The 11,853-nt window shown below is 41.0% G+C and overlaps 1 long non-coding RNA gene across 1 annotated transcript in view; it reads left to right on the forward strand.

The window, feature by feature from the left end:
- The window catches only part of LOC309672669, a 41,757-nt gene extending 32,929 nt beyond the window's left edge, over nt 1-8,828 (forward strand). Inside the window, exons 2-3 of the long non-coding RNA XR_014269249.1 lie at nt 308-443; nt 8,780-8,828. This is a non-coding gene — a long non-coding RNA (uncharacterized lncRNA). The remainder of the gene's footprint in view (nt 1-307; nt 444-8,779) is intronic.
- The last annotated feature ends 3,025 nt before the right edge of the window (nt 8,829-11,853 follow it).

The raw sequence follows: 11,853 nt of genomic DNA on the forward strand, positions 1-11,853 counted from the left end.
CTAGATTTCTCACTGAAATAGAGATTTTTCCCATTCCCAGTTAGCTTTATAGAGGATTTCAGTGGTCACTGTAAGTGCTCAGAAACACATTTTCAAATAAGTTGTGAACTATATGTATTTTTTTATTCAAACAACTGTATGCATTTATAATTTGTGATCAAAAACCTGACCAAGTAGAAGTTAACTACATTGTCTAGAGATGAGTGTGAAAGGAACCCTGGGGCCTTGCTCCCCATGCTTTTTAGGGTGTTACAGTTCTAAATATCACACTATTAATGTCTCTGTGTTCATTATTTCTATACCATAGCGTAACCAGTGCTCTAAGAAATAGAGAATTGGGCAAAGTTCCTGTCCTGTGGAGCTTACAGTCAGAAGAATCCTCTACACGCAAACAAAGCTGGCAGAATAGCAGCTGATCCGCAGTGGGAGCCCAAAGAGTGAAGGTAAGCAGTAGAGGAGGCACTGGAGAACGGGTGGCATATGGGAAGCAGACGGCTGCGCTCGGCGTTGTGAGCTGGCAGCATGAAGGTTTTTACCATACAACTAGAAGCATACTAATGCTGAGTGTTGGGGAGGCAGATGAACACCTTTGAAAAGATATTTACTGTGTTTGGGGACAAAGGTCCTGCTGGAAACATGCATTTGTTCAGACATTACTGAGGTGTGGTTTCACCATGGAGAACTGAAGTTATCTTTCTGGCATTTTGATGTTTCAATAAATACATTTTAAAGAAAGTAGTGGCAACAGAATGCGTTGATTTATGATAGCCGATTGTGAACGAAAGCCTCAGAATAACTGGATTTAACCATTCAGAGTCCTCGGTAAAATAGCTCAGTTTTGATTAGGGTCTCAGAACGGATACAAAATGCTTGGATTATTTAATTAATAAACAGTCTGGCATCCTGTCAAAGTTGCCTCCTCACTCTGTCTTAGCAGCTGTTGGAGCAGTAGGCTCCTGGCAACCTGGGATAAAGCAGTGCTTGCAACAGGAGAAGGAAAGGAAGCGAGTCTGTATGAGACCAGAAACGCCTCGTGTAAAGTGCCACAGAGCTTAGGGATTTCCAGTGAGCAATCAAGCTTTCCTTCTCTGTGCACTGGGTTCAGGCTTGGACACGGACAGTGAGTTTCTGTTACTGAATGTCACCAGTGGCTAGTGGCTGACAGATGTAAGGACACCTGTCTGAATTCGAGTAATGTTTCTGACAGTAGTAGCAATAAACAGAGAAAGCACTGAACAGTGAAAGTAGGTCCTGCAGGTTGCTCCTTCCCGGGGATTATAGTGGTGGAGCCTGTGGGGAAGTTTACAGAATGCCTGCTCATGTAATTCAAATGGAAGCATTCACTCTGGATGACAGTCATTTGTGTCGGAGTCATGGTGTGGGAGCAGTTAGGGTTGCCAAATAGCCAAGGAAGGCATTGTAGGAAGGAAAGGGCATGGCCTGGGTAGGGCAATACCTGAAAGCACAAGCGGAGTTAAAGACTTCAGTTTTGGAGAAGATGCTACTAAACTGCTACTCTTCTTCAATCCCATCTGATCACAGCTGACATATCGCACAGCAACTGTATAGCTGCTCCCCTCTGGTCTGGGCAGCGCTGTCCCTTCACAGGATGGGAATGTCCTGGTCTTGTCCAGAGCAACCCCTTAAAGACTTCCATAGGAGAACCAGGATACTTGAAACCCTCAAAATTGCTATTCTTTCCTCTTCTCTTCAGTAAAAATTGTATGCAGTTGCCAACACTGCAGTGTCTGTATGTTCCCTTGTTTCATAAGGAAGCAGAAATAGAAAATTTAGTCCAGAATCAGTATTGATCCCTTCTTGAGATCTTGTTTTTTGCAACAGGTTCAGGAGCACTGCTCACGTATGTGCTAGAGGAAGTACTGCATGGACAGCCGGTGGGCAGTGCGTTTGGCAGGCACGGTGGTCAGCTCACAGGACTGTTTACCCAGTCTGTTGAGAACATACGAAACACATAAAAAACCATAACATTTGAATATATTAGAAACAAGTTCATGAGATCAAGGAAAATTTTTAGGATAAAAGGACAAGAATAAAGCAAAGGCCTAAGTGCTGTGATGGCTGCTAATTGAAATTCAGATTTTGTTTAATTTTACTTTTTGTTGTTGTTGTTGTTTTTTTTTGTTAGGGAGCACAACTAGAAAGACTTTCCAAAAATGACTGTATGGTATTTAGAGACTGGGGTACCAGCTGCAATGTGCACATATTTGCAGAGGCTTCTGTTGAGATAAGAATGGGCTGTGGGCTCAGGTAAGTCCTGTGAGAGAGGTTAAGCATGCGTGTTGTAAGAGCTAATGGTACAACATAGCCTTGTTCTATATAAGCATGTTTTGTGCTGATGTTTTCCAGTTACCGCGTTCCTTACAGTCAGTATAGGAAAAGGTGTGTGGCTGGCAGATCTGCAAGCCCGGACAAAGCAGTTCTGGGTGTGGATGCTTACAGCCTATTGCCAGGTGCTTCAAATAGGCATTTATGTCAAAGATCTGAGGTCAATTCAATGATAGCCAATTTCAGCCCTAGATGATTACATAAATATTAATAAGAACAGTGGTGTATTTCACATTTATGTTATTGGTCTGCAAAGTGTCTGCCTAAGTATATCTGCCTTACCCTGTAGCAGTAGTGGTGGGGAATATATATCCCTTCAAGACAACCAAGAGAATGTACAAAGTGAAGCAAAAATTTGTTAACCTCTTTAATGTAGCCTCATGAGTTTAATGAGAAGTAGTCTTATTTTCTGTATGCCAGCAGAGACAAACAGAATTAACTCAAATGGGGTAGAACTGCAGTCATCCCTGGTTTTACCTCCCCGCTGAATGACCCTTAATCACCTTTTGCATCTCTCTGGCTTGGTTCCCCTGCCTGTAAAACGGGCATAATGAGACTGAAGTTCCAGTAGAGCATGCAGATCTATGGGGAATAAATGCTGTACAAGTGGTATGAACTATTTTTGTTTCAAAAAACTACATTAAGGAAAAAGGTACAAAAAAAGAATGAAATTTCATCTGGAAGAAGATCTAGGATTAGCTTACTGGTATAAAATATTTGTTATTGTCCCCATTTGCTTTTAGGATATCCACCATTGACATTTTTATTGGTTCATCAGCCTTGTAATGTGTTTTGAATCTGACCCAGGAATGTGTAGAGCATACACTGGCACCTAGAGTTACACCATTTTCACTCTCTGGTCACTCTCTGACATTTCGACCAGATATCTTCTAGTTGCTATGGGCCTGCTTTTTCTGGAGGGTTTTTGTTTGTTTTTGTTTTGTTTTGTTTTTTTCTTTTTTTTTTCTTTACGTTCAGAGCCTCTCCCGTGAGAGGCTCTGACAGTGGTTTGGAGTTAATGTCAAAAAAGCTGTGTAGGAGGAAGTATTACATGTCGCATTCCCAGAAGGGGGAAGCTGAGGCACAGCGATCAGCACCTCTCCAGAATCACAGAGATAGTTTGTTTGAAGAAAAAGGCTTGATACTTAGTCCAAAACTTTGACAAGAAAATAATCACCTGAAACATAGGAACTCTTCTGCCTTCCAGACCCCTTGGGGAAGAGGGTGAGGGCAACAACTGCTGCCTCCTGGCTGGGGTGGGTATTTCTCATCTTGGGGGGGTGAAGCTTACAGCTCCCCTGGACACTTCCATCCAATAAATCTGCACCTAAGCTTTCTTGCCTATTTTTACGTAGATGTTAAGTTTTAAAATGCTATACATACAGCAATCATTTTTAAGGAAAACCAAGGAGTGCTTTTTAGCAGATGTAAATCAGCACAATTTAGGATGTCGTTAGTTCCCCAAGTGCTTTCGGCCGGCACTGCTGACAAAAGAGGCAGTCCTGCCCTCTTCCTGCTCCCACGCTGTCCCCTCCCTTGCGCTGACACAGCCATGAGGTGAAGCGTGTTGGGAAATACATCCCGTTCAAATCTATCCCAGCAAAAAACCTGAATGGCTGGGGAGAGAGGCATTTGCTTCTTTTCAGGGTGTCACTGGCATATCCCGGATTAAAGTCCTCATGGAACCACTGTGTTAGCGCAATTCACTGGTCTCGGTGAAAGCCAGGAGCTTCGCTAGTTTGTCCCAAGAGCTTCTGGCTAAAAGGGAATTGCGCTGCAGCTGGAAACTCAATCAAGTGAGTTTCAAAACATTTCATTCATACGTGGTCCTCAGTTGATTCTTAATACACCTTTACTATAGCCGGTAGTGCTTCATAAGCCTGTCAACATTGCAGTCGAACAAAGGCTTGTCTCAAGACTTTGTGTTGTGTAAATAAACCTTGTGCCTAGCAGGGTGTCACTGAGTTAATGTAAAGCCTGAAAAGGGGAGGGCGTGGGAGCAGCATGCCAGTGTTAACATTCTGTTTTCTGCACAGGATTGCAACAGGATTGCAACAGCCCAGCCTATCTGAGCCGCTGCACGTACCGTAAACATGTCTCTGCACTTGAATTTGATATGGGTGGTGATAGAACAATATACCTTTCTGGGAAACGGTAATGGACAGCAAGATTTTGTTTTAAGGAAATTCAAAATTAACAATAGCAGTTTTCTTCTTAGAGTGTTGACGCTTTCCAGGTGGCCCACCAGACAGCCAAGCAAAGGAAATATATATGGCAGTATTCACTCAAGGGTTAAAGTTTCAGGATAAGGAATGTTGAAAATCCTATGAACTTTAATAGTTATGGTTATATCTTTGTGGTAGCTCTGACCTTTTTTTTTTTTTTTTTTTTTTTTGACTTCTCACAGATCAGTAATCAAGGGACAATTGACAGGAATAACCCCCCTGGTAAAAATATACAACTGCTTTTGAAACAAACATTGCATTTCATATGCAAAGCTGTCTGGTAAAGTGCATGCCCAGGGTGCTTTTTCAGGCCTCATGGGAAGTTTTACGAAGAGCAAGCTGCCTTTTAGCAAGTGCTTTTCTGTTAGTTTCAAATTCCTCTGTTGCTTTTTTCTAGAATGATTTTCCCACAAAAGGGGATACAACCCATAACAAAAATCTCAGTAGAGCTTACCGCTCCCCCCCACTTCTCTCTGTCCCTCCTCCCCCAAACACGGGGAGCTCTCAAAAATATTTTAGTATCCTGGAGATTAAAAACAGTGTCATTCATTTGTATTTGTCTTGTAATAGCTCTGACTTTCACCGCCTTGTCCTCCCCTTTACTGGGAATACATGTGTGAGCACTCCCTCTAATGTTGTTTATACGCTCACTGTCAAGTTCAATAAGCAGTTTCTTAGCAGGGCACCTTCCCACGTGAAGGAAATGTTTCCAGTCCTTGTCTTAGCTCCTGCTTCCTCCATGTGCAGTGTCTTGACAAGGCACAACAGAGAACACCAGAAATGAGTATCGGTGGTATCAGTACATCTTAGCTGATAAATGGAAATTAACTCTAGAACCTCATGAATCTACCGACAGCTGTTTACAGGGCATTTTATAGGTGTTCCAGTTATGCAAGTTTTGCATCGTGCCTATTTTAAGTTTAAGCATTTTATTAATAGTGGACCTGGAAAATTTTAGAACTGTGGTACACCAATGCGTCTCTTGGGTAACACTGAAAAGAATGTGGTAATCTGTTTAAGGATGTAAATAGGGATATTGCTAAAGATAATCAAGATAAAATGTAAATGTGAATAATTGCTCCTAAGACAAAGAAAAATTGGCAAGCAGCCAGATAGAAATTAGAAATGTAACTAGTTTTATACCATGGGTACTAAATCATACTGGTGGAGTCTCAGGTCTAGTCAAGTGAGTGGCAAACCTGCTGCTAACTTGTAGGACCAAGGATTTCCCCTTCACGAATGGGTGTAGATAAGTAAAAATTCCCAGAGCAGAAAAACATGTTGTAGAAGCGGCCAGATTTTCAGCTTTGAAGTAGAAGAGATACTTTCATTTTCAGTATCTCCATTAGAGCTTCTTTTTGCAAGACCAGGAGTGTTAACTCTTGTGTCTGAGCCAAAATTCCAACCTAAGCAGAATGTACTCATCTAAATTTCCCTTTTGGTTTCATTTGGGCAAGGTATTCTTTGGTGTAGTGTTGCTGTGTACTGTTACAGCAGTTGCTGTGTTGGGAGCTTGGGAAGGTGCCCGCATGGAAGAGGTTACATAAAAACTAGACCATTGTAAGCTCAGAGAAACCCCTGAGCGTGATGATTAAAAAGAGAAAACAATTAGGGAAAACACATCAAAGAGTCTCAGTGAGAGTCCTAAAAGGAAAAATACTGATTATATTTGTTTTGATTTTGTCTTACATGAAGTAAAAGATGTGTGGTGTGTCCTGGGTCGCCACCCCTAAGGGGTGTGTACTTAAAGACAACAGAATCAGACTCCAAGACCTCGGTGTGGTTTATTTTGGTTGCAGGGCTGGGAAGATAAGATAGAGTTGTACTATATACATAGTGGTGCTATCAATCTGATAAATTGTACTTCCCATACACCCCTGACCACCTTGCCTACCCTCTGCCTGCTAATCTGTTTCTAGCAGGGTAACTCCTAGCTTTTTGACCTTTCAAGAAACTTTCAGTACGATTTTTAAAACAGTCACAAAAATGTTTTTCTTTCCCCAAATGCGCAATTCTTCTCTCTGATGAAAGCAGTCAGAGGCATGAAATTGGTAACATTGATTACTAAAGCTGATGTGCAAGTTCCAGTTCAATAAATTGTGAATCTTGGGGGCTTAAAATTGTTTAGAATTCTATTCTGGGTCTGGGAACAAGAGTAGACATTTATTGATAGTCCTGTTGTTCACACTCCACCAGATTCTAATACTGTTATTTTAGAACAATGTTGGATTCATTTTTTAAAGTTTCTTCAACTTGATCTGCCCTGGGAACCATGTTAGAAAAGGTTTGAACTAATAAAATATGCAAAATGTGGTTTTAGGGCTCTCCTTTAATGTGGAAAGGGGAAGAAAAGTTTTAGTCAGTTAGAGCAAATCCAGTAAGGGAACTGTTTACTTAGCGCTCTCACAGTTATTTTTTTAATGTGCCTTTTCAGAGCTTTTCAGCTGGGTTTAGTTCATGTGGACTAGCATATCAAATAATGTTTTCTACCAATACATATTTTTCCGTTGTTACTCTGACTTCAGTAGTTACAGTCATTTTCTGTCTGGCACACTGGTATAGTAGATCTCAAAAAGCTAAAGGAAAATAAATGAACAGGACTTTGGAAATGGGGGGAATATAAAATATAATCCCTATAGACTTAGGTAGGAAGATTGCATCTGAGCTTATTTTCCCCTGGAAATATCGAGCATATATAAATTGACCTGCCAGTAAGAATATTACAGATTCTTGTTTGATGCAGCTTGTATACGTTGTGTGACTTCAAATTGAAAATGCTAATAAAATGAAAGGCAACAAAGCCTTCATACAGTCCTACTGAGAACGTCATCTCTCTTCCCAAGTCCATACGGTGTTTGTGTTTAACATAAAAACACATCCAATAGGTGCATGTATCTGAAGTGGCAGAAAAAGCGCCACGCTTCCTCTCAGGAGTTCCAGTGCTTCCCTGGCTGCCTCATGTTGATGGTTGGTTTAGGACTTTTTTTCTTCACATCAGCAAAGACACTGGCAATAGCACATATTATTTTCCTACATCAATAAAAATAGATTGTAAAAAATGCAAGGTATAGGAACATACTCTGTTTGTGCCAGTTAGGTGATACATTGACTTTGCTGGTTATGCATATTTGCCTTTGGCCTTTTAGAGCCTTCCCGAGTTTGGGTCTAAGCTGCTGAAAAAATTGTCTTGTACTTTTTGCTTTTCTCTATAAACAAGAAGTTGCTTGGAACAAAATGTTCTAGGTGAAAGATCCTTGGATTTTCCTTATATCCTTCTGCCATCTTGATTTGGTGTCATGCCGTCAAATCCACTTGTTTTTCTGGCTCATTTGGGACTCTGGAGAACAGCAGATGAATGAGCCAAACATGAGGAACAGAATGGAGAATGGGTGTAGACAGCAACACTTTCCTTCGGACCTTAAAGGCTAAGAGAATTTTTTCTATGTCTGACATGTCCGGCTCTTGTGCATTAGGTAGATTGACTTTTTGTGCAGATCAGGAGTCTAATCTTTTTCCCCTTCTCAAAAGTAATATAAAAAAGTCACTGTTTATATTAACAGTGGACCTAGATTCATTTAGTTTTGATCTGATCCTCACAAAACATCAGATCTGTTCGCAAAGCTAATAGAAGTGAAGTGGCAAGGGCAGCAGGGGCAAATACCTTTTTTTACCTTGTTTTTTCTTCTCTTAATATCAAAGCTAAAAATGTGGTCTTGATTTATATGCAGGATTACTGATTCGTATACTGTTAAAGCTATATAATAATACGTGTAAAGCCTAGCACAGTTTATAAACACAGAAAACATATGTAACAATAGTTATTTATGCTGAATCTTTTTTTTTTCCCCTGCATACTCCGTCCTACCTTTGTTACTCAGAGCACTAATGCTGCATTAATGTAGGCAGCAAACTGCTGCATTTATCTTCATTTTATTCTTCCAAGTCACAGCAACATGCTGGAAAGAAAGCCATTGTCTATAGCAAATCTTCTTAAGTCTTTTGAGGGCATCTGTCTGGGTGGACTTTGTGGTTATAGAAGGGCTGATGCTGTAAGTATTCATTCCATTTAATGGTCTCATTGATTTTTATTTACACTCTTTGCAGGTTGCACAGAGTCTCAGTTTGAGTAAGAATTTCAGAATGTGTGCCAAATTCAAGAATTACAGGCGTATTTTAAACTAAAACACGGTTTCTATATCTGTCTTTAGGATGCTTAATCAAAGCGGTGGCTCAGAAGTGGACTGTTCAGTCTCCAGCAAAGCACATCAGAAGTGTAGTTGGTAAGCGCTGTTAAAAACCAGGTGCATAAGTTTGAAAATGTTGATCCAGATCACATTATTATAAGGAGTAGGGAAATGTCACGACTTACTGAGATTAAACAAAGACCTGCTTAGAATCTTGTGACTTCAGCTCATAAATGGATTTCATCACTCATTACAGCTGCATAAACAAATGCATGTGGTATATATGCATGTTTTGTTTTTGGAAGTTGTTGTTTTTAAAATCCCCTCAGAGTTTTTTTAATTGCTCCTAATGAGCCAGCGTTCCCTAGTTCTGGAGCGATGCCTCGTGTACCTGAGCAGCATAGCACAGTCATTGCTTTTAAGGGAATAGTTTGCCTGCTTTTCTCCCTTTCTGGCAGCTGAACTGCTTTGGCAAGCAAGTTATTTTAAAGGAGAAATTTACAATATGAAACCTGGTGTCAAAACTTTTATTCCTTTTATGAAAGTAGCCTTACCCTAGTGTTCCTTTGGAGCTATAGAAATGTAGTCTCAGCCCAGTCAACAATTGGAGAAAACCCTACGCAATATCTGAGCTCGTGCTGAATAAGTTTGTCACGATTCTAGATGTTTTTCAGTTATTTAAAGTAATTTTTCATGTTGTCTGTGGTCTCGTTTCTCCCAATGGACTTCTCAGAAGGGATCCTAGAATTAGGATTAGCCCTGTGATTACCCATGAGTAACTAGTACTTCTCCCATGTTTTCTTGACAATATGTTGCAAGTGGGATGTGGCAAGATTAATCAAAATTTTGGTCTTCCTGCTGCGATTGTTACCTGAAGGCACTAATGATGGCAGTAGTTTGTGATGTAGCGCAGACACTTGTCTGTGGATTTAAAGAGTGGTAAACTATTAAGCAATTCTCATATCTCTGGGTTGAAAGTTGCTGTGTTCAGTTAAACCTGTACTATTCGGCATCTCAAGGCAGGCAGTTATCAAAGTTTAACCTCAAAAACCCAAAAAACTGAGATGGTAAAATGTATGGGTAATTCCTTGAATTTCAATATGCCATTTCATATTCAGAACTGGGATGCAGTATTAATCCTGGATGGGTAGTGTCTCATTTTTATGTTACAGGGATTTTTTTTTAACCATATCTGAAGGAAAATTACTTTTTTTTTCCAAAGAAAAATATTCAAGGACGCTCCATTTTTGTTGCCGTTTTCTGAGAAAGATTTAAAAATCAAATTTAAAAGTGAATATTGTTGAGGAAAAATTGTACTTTTTTCCTGTTTTACACACAGCCTCCTCTTTTTACTTCTAAAAACTAGAGTCAGGGAAGTAAAAAGAGCAACAATATAGGACAGTTCATGGTCAAGGGTGTTTACCTATATATCCTATATAGATGGACTTGGCCTGAAGTGGTTTAGTTTGTTTTGCTCCCTAGAGAAATAAAACAGGTCTTAAAAAGAAATTAACTTAAACTGAATGAAACTAAAATCTTTTTGCTTTTCTGTCAAGCGGTCTTAATTTGTAGACAACTGGGGAGGATTCTTAGTCCTGTGTGTTCCTGTGCTTGCTTAAACAAATTGCTGAGTGTCTGAGGCGTTGAGTGTCCTGCCCCTTCTGCTAAAGTCTTCAGGAAATCCCGTTGCTCATCACCTCTGAAAACCTGCCCTCTCATGTAGGAAGCTAAAAAGATGCCTGACATTAGAGACTCCTGCTCCAAAATGCTGCCTCGAATGCCTGAAAATGTCACATTAAAATCAAGTACGGTTCACCCACAAACCATCTGGCTTTACAGATCTGAAAGTGATCTTTCTAATTAATTAAGCTTCTCTGCTTCCTAATAAGGCCTATTTGAAATGCTCGGAGGCTGGGGACGGCGGGGCCGTAGGTCTGCACCCAGCAGGAGCGTGGCCATGGCCGAGGGTCCCCCTTGGCTGGTGGCGGGCCAAGCCTCGCCGGGGAGCCCTGCCTCTCCTTACCTTGCTGCGCTGGCTGTGCAGCTCCTAGTACAGGGCTGGGGAAATACCTGGCTTTCTCCTTATAAGGCCAGCGAGCTGCTGCGGGAGCCCTGTTCCTGCCCCAGCGCTTCCCGGCTCCGCTCAGCCACTGTCCTAAAAAGGCAGTTCCTTGCTCCCGCTTCCCACAGCTGAGCTCCCCAGGGAGGACAGCCCTCCCAAGTCAGGCATTTTACTTACAAGGAGAGCCGTACTTATGGATTTTGCTGTTGCTTCTCAAGGAAGCTGTTGTGTTTACAAGCACTGCTGGGGTTATCCGCTCGTTTAGTGAATAATGAGAAGCATAGAGCACAGTGTCTGAGCCTGCAAGCCTCTCCTCCGCACAGGCACGTTTCCGCAACGGTATAGAACCCTGTAGGGTCCCGCATAGGGAAGGAGGTGCACCGTGTGAAGCAGTTCAGAGCCGTAGTCTTGAAAGCGTATTAGGTTATGGTTTTATAATAGAAAGTACTCAGCAGCAATATGAGCTCAAAGCAATTCACGTCCTTTTTCCTCCCTCCCCTGGCTGCCGTTCCTGCGCTGCCTCTTTGCTTGTGCTTGCTCAGTTCTTTGTGGGGGCCATGCTGTGTTCTTGGTTTGATTTGTTCTGAAAGCCAGAAGAGTTTTCTGCTCAGATTTACAGTGTGGCTTCGCAAAAAAGTTGTGCTAGTGTAACAGAGTGAGTGGTGGATAGGAAAGAGGGGGGGAAAATCCCCTCAGCTATTAATGCCCCATGTTCTTCCTAACAAGAAACCAAAGCTGCTGTACTCTCCTCCTGAATAAAAACTCTTCAAATGCTGAAGATTTTATTAGATATTTTTACACGTTTAATTGAAAATTTCTGAAGGAACTGATTATTGGCTTATTTATTTCACATGCCAAGTTACAAGCTTAGTTACAGTCTGATAGATTTTTAAGGACAAGTTCTTTACTGGAGCCAGATTTTGGAATGGCTTGAATATGCTAATTCAGGAGAGGTTTTACATGGGATTTTTTGTTTTTATTAAATCAACAAATCATCCTCGCTTAATTTGAAAAATTAAAGAGGAGTGTTTTTCAA

This window comes from Vanellus vanellus (genome assembly GCF_965231255.1).
Source record: "Vanellus vanellus genome assembly, chromosome: 5".
Taxonomy (NCBI): Eukaryota; Metazoa; Chordata; class Aves; order Charadriiformes; family Charadriidae; genus Vanellus; species Vanellus vanellus.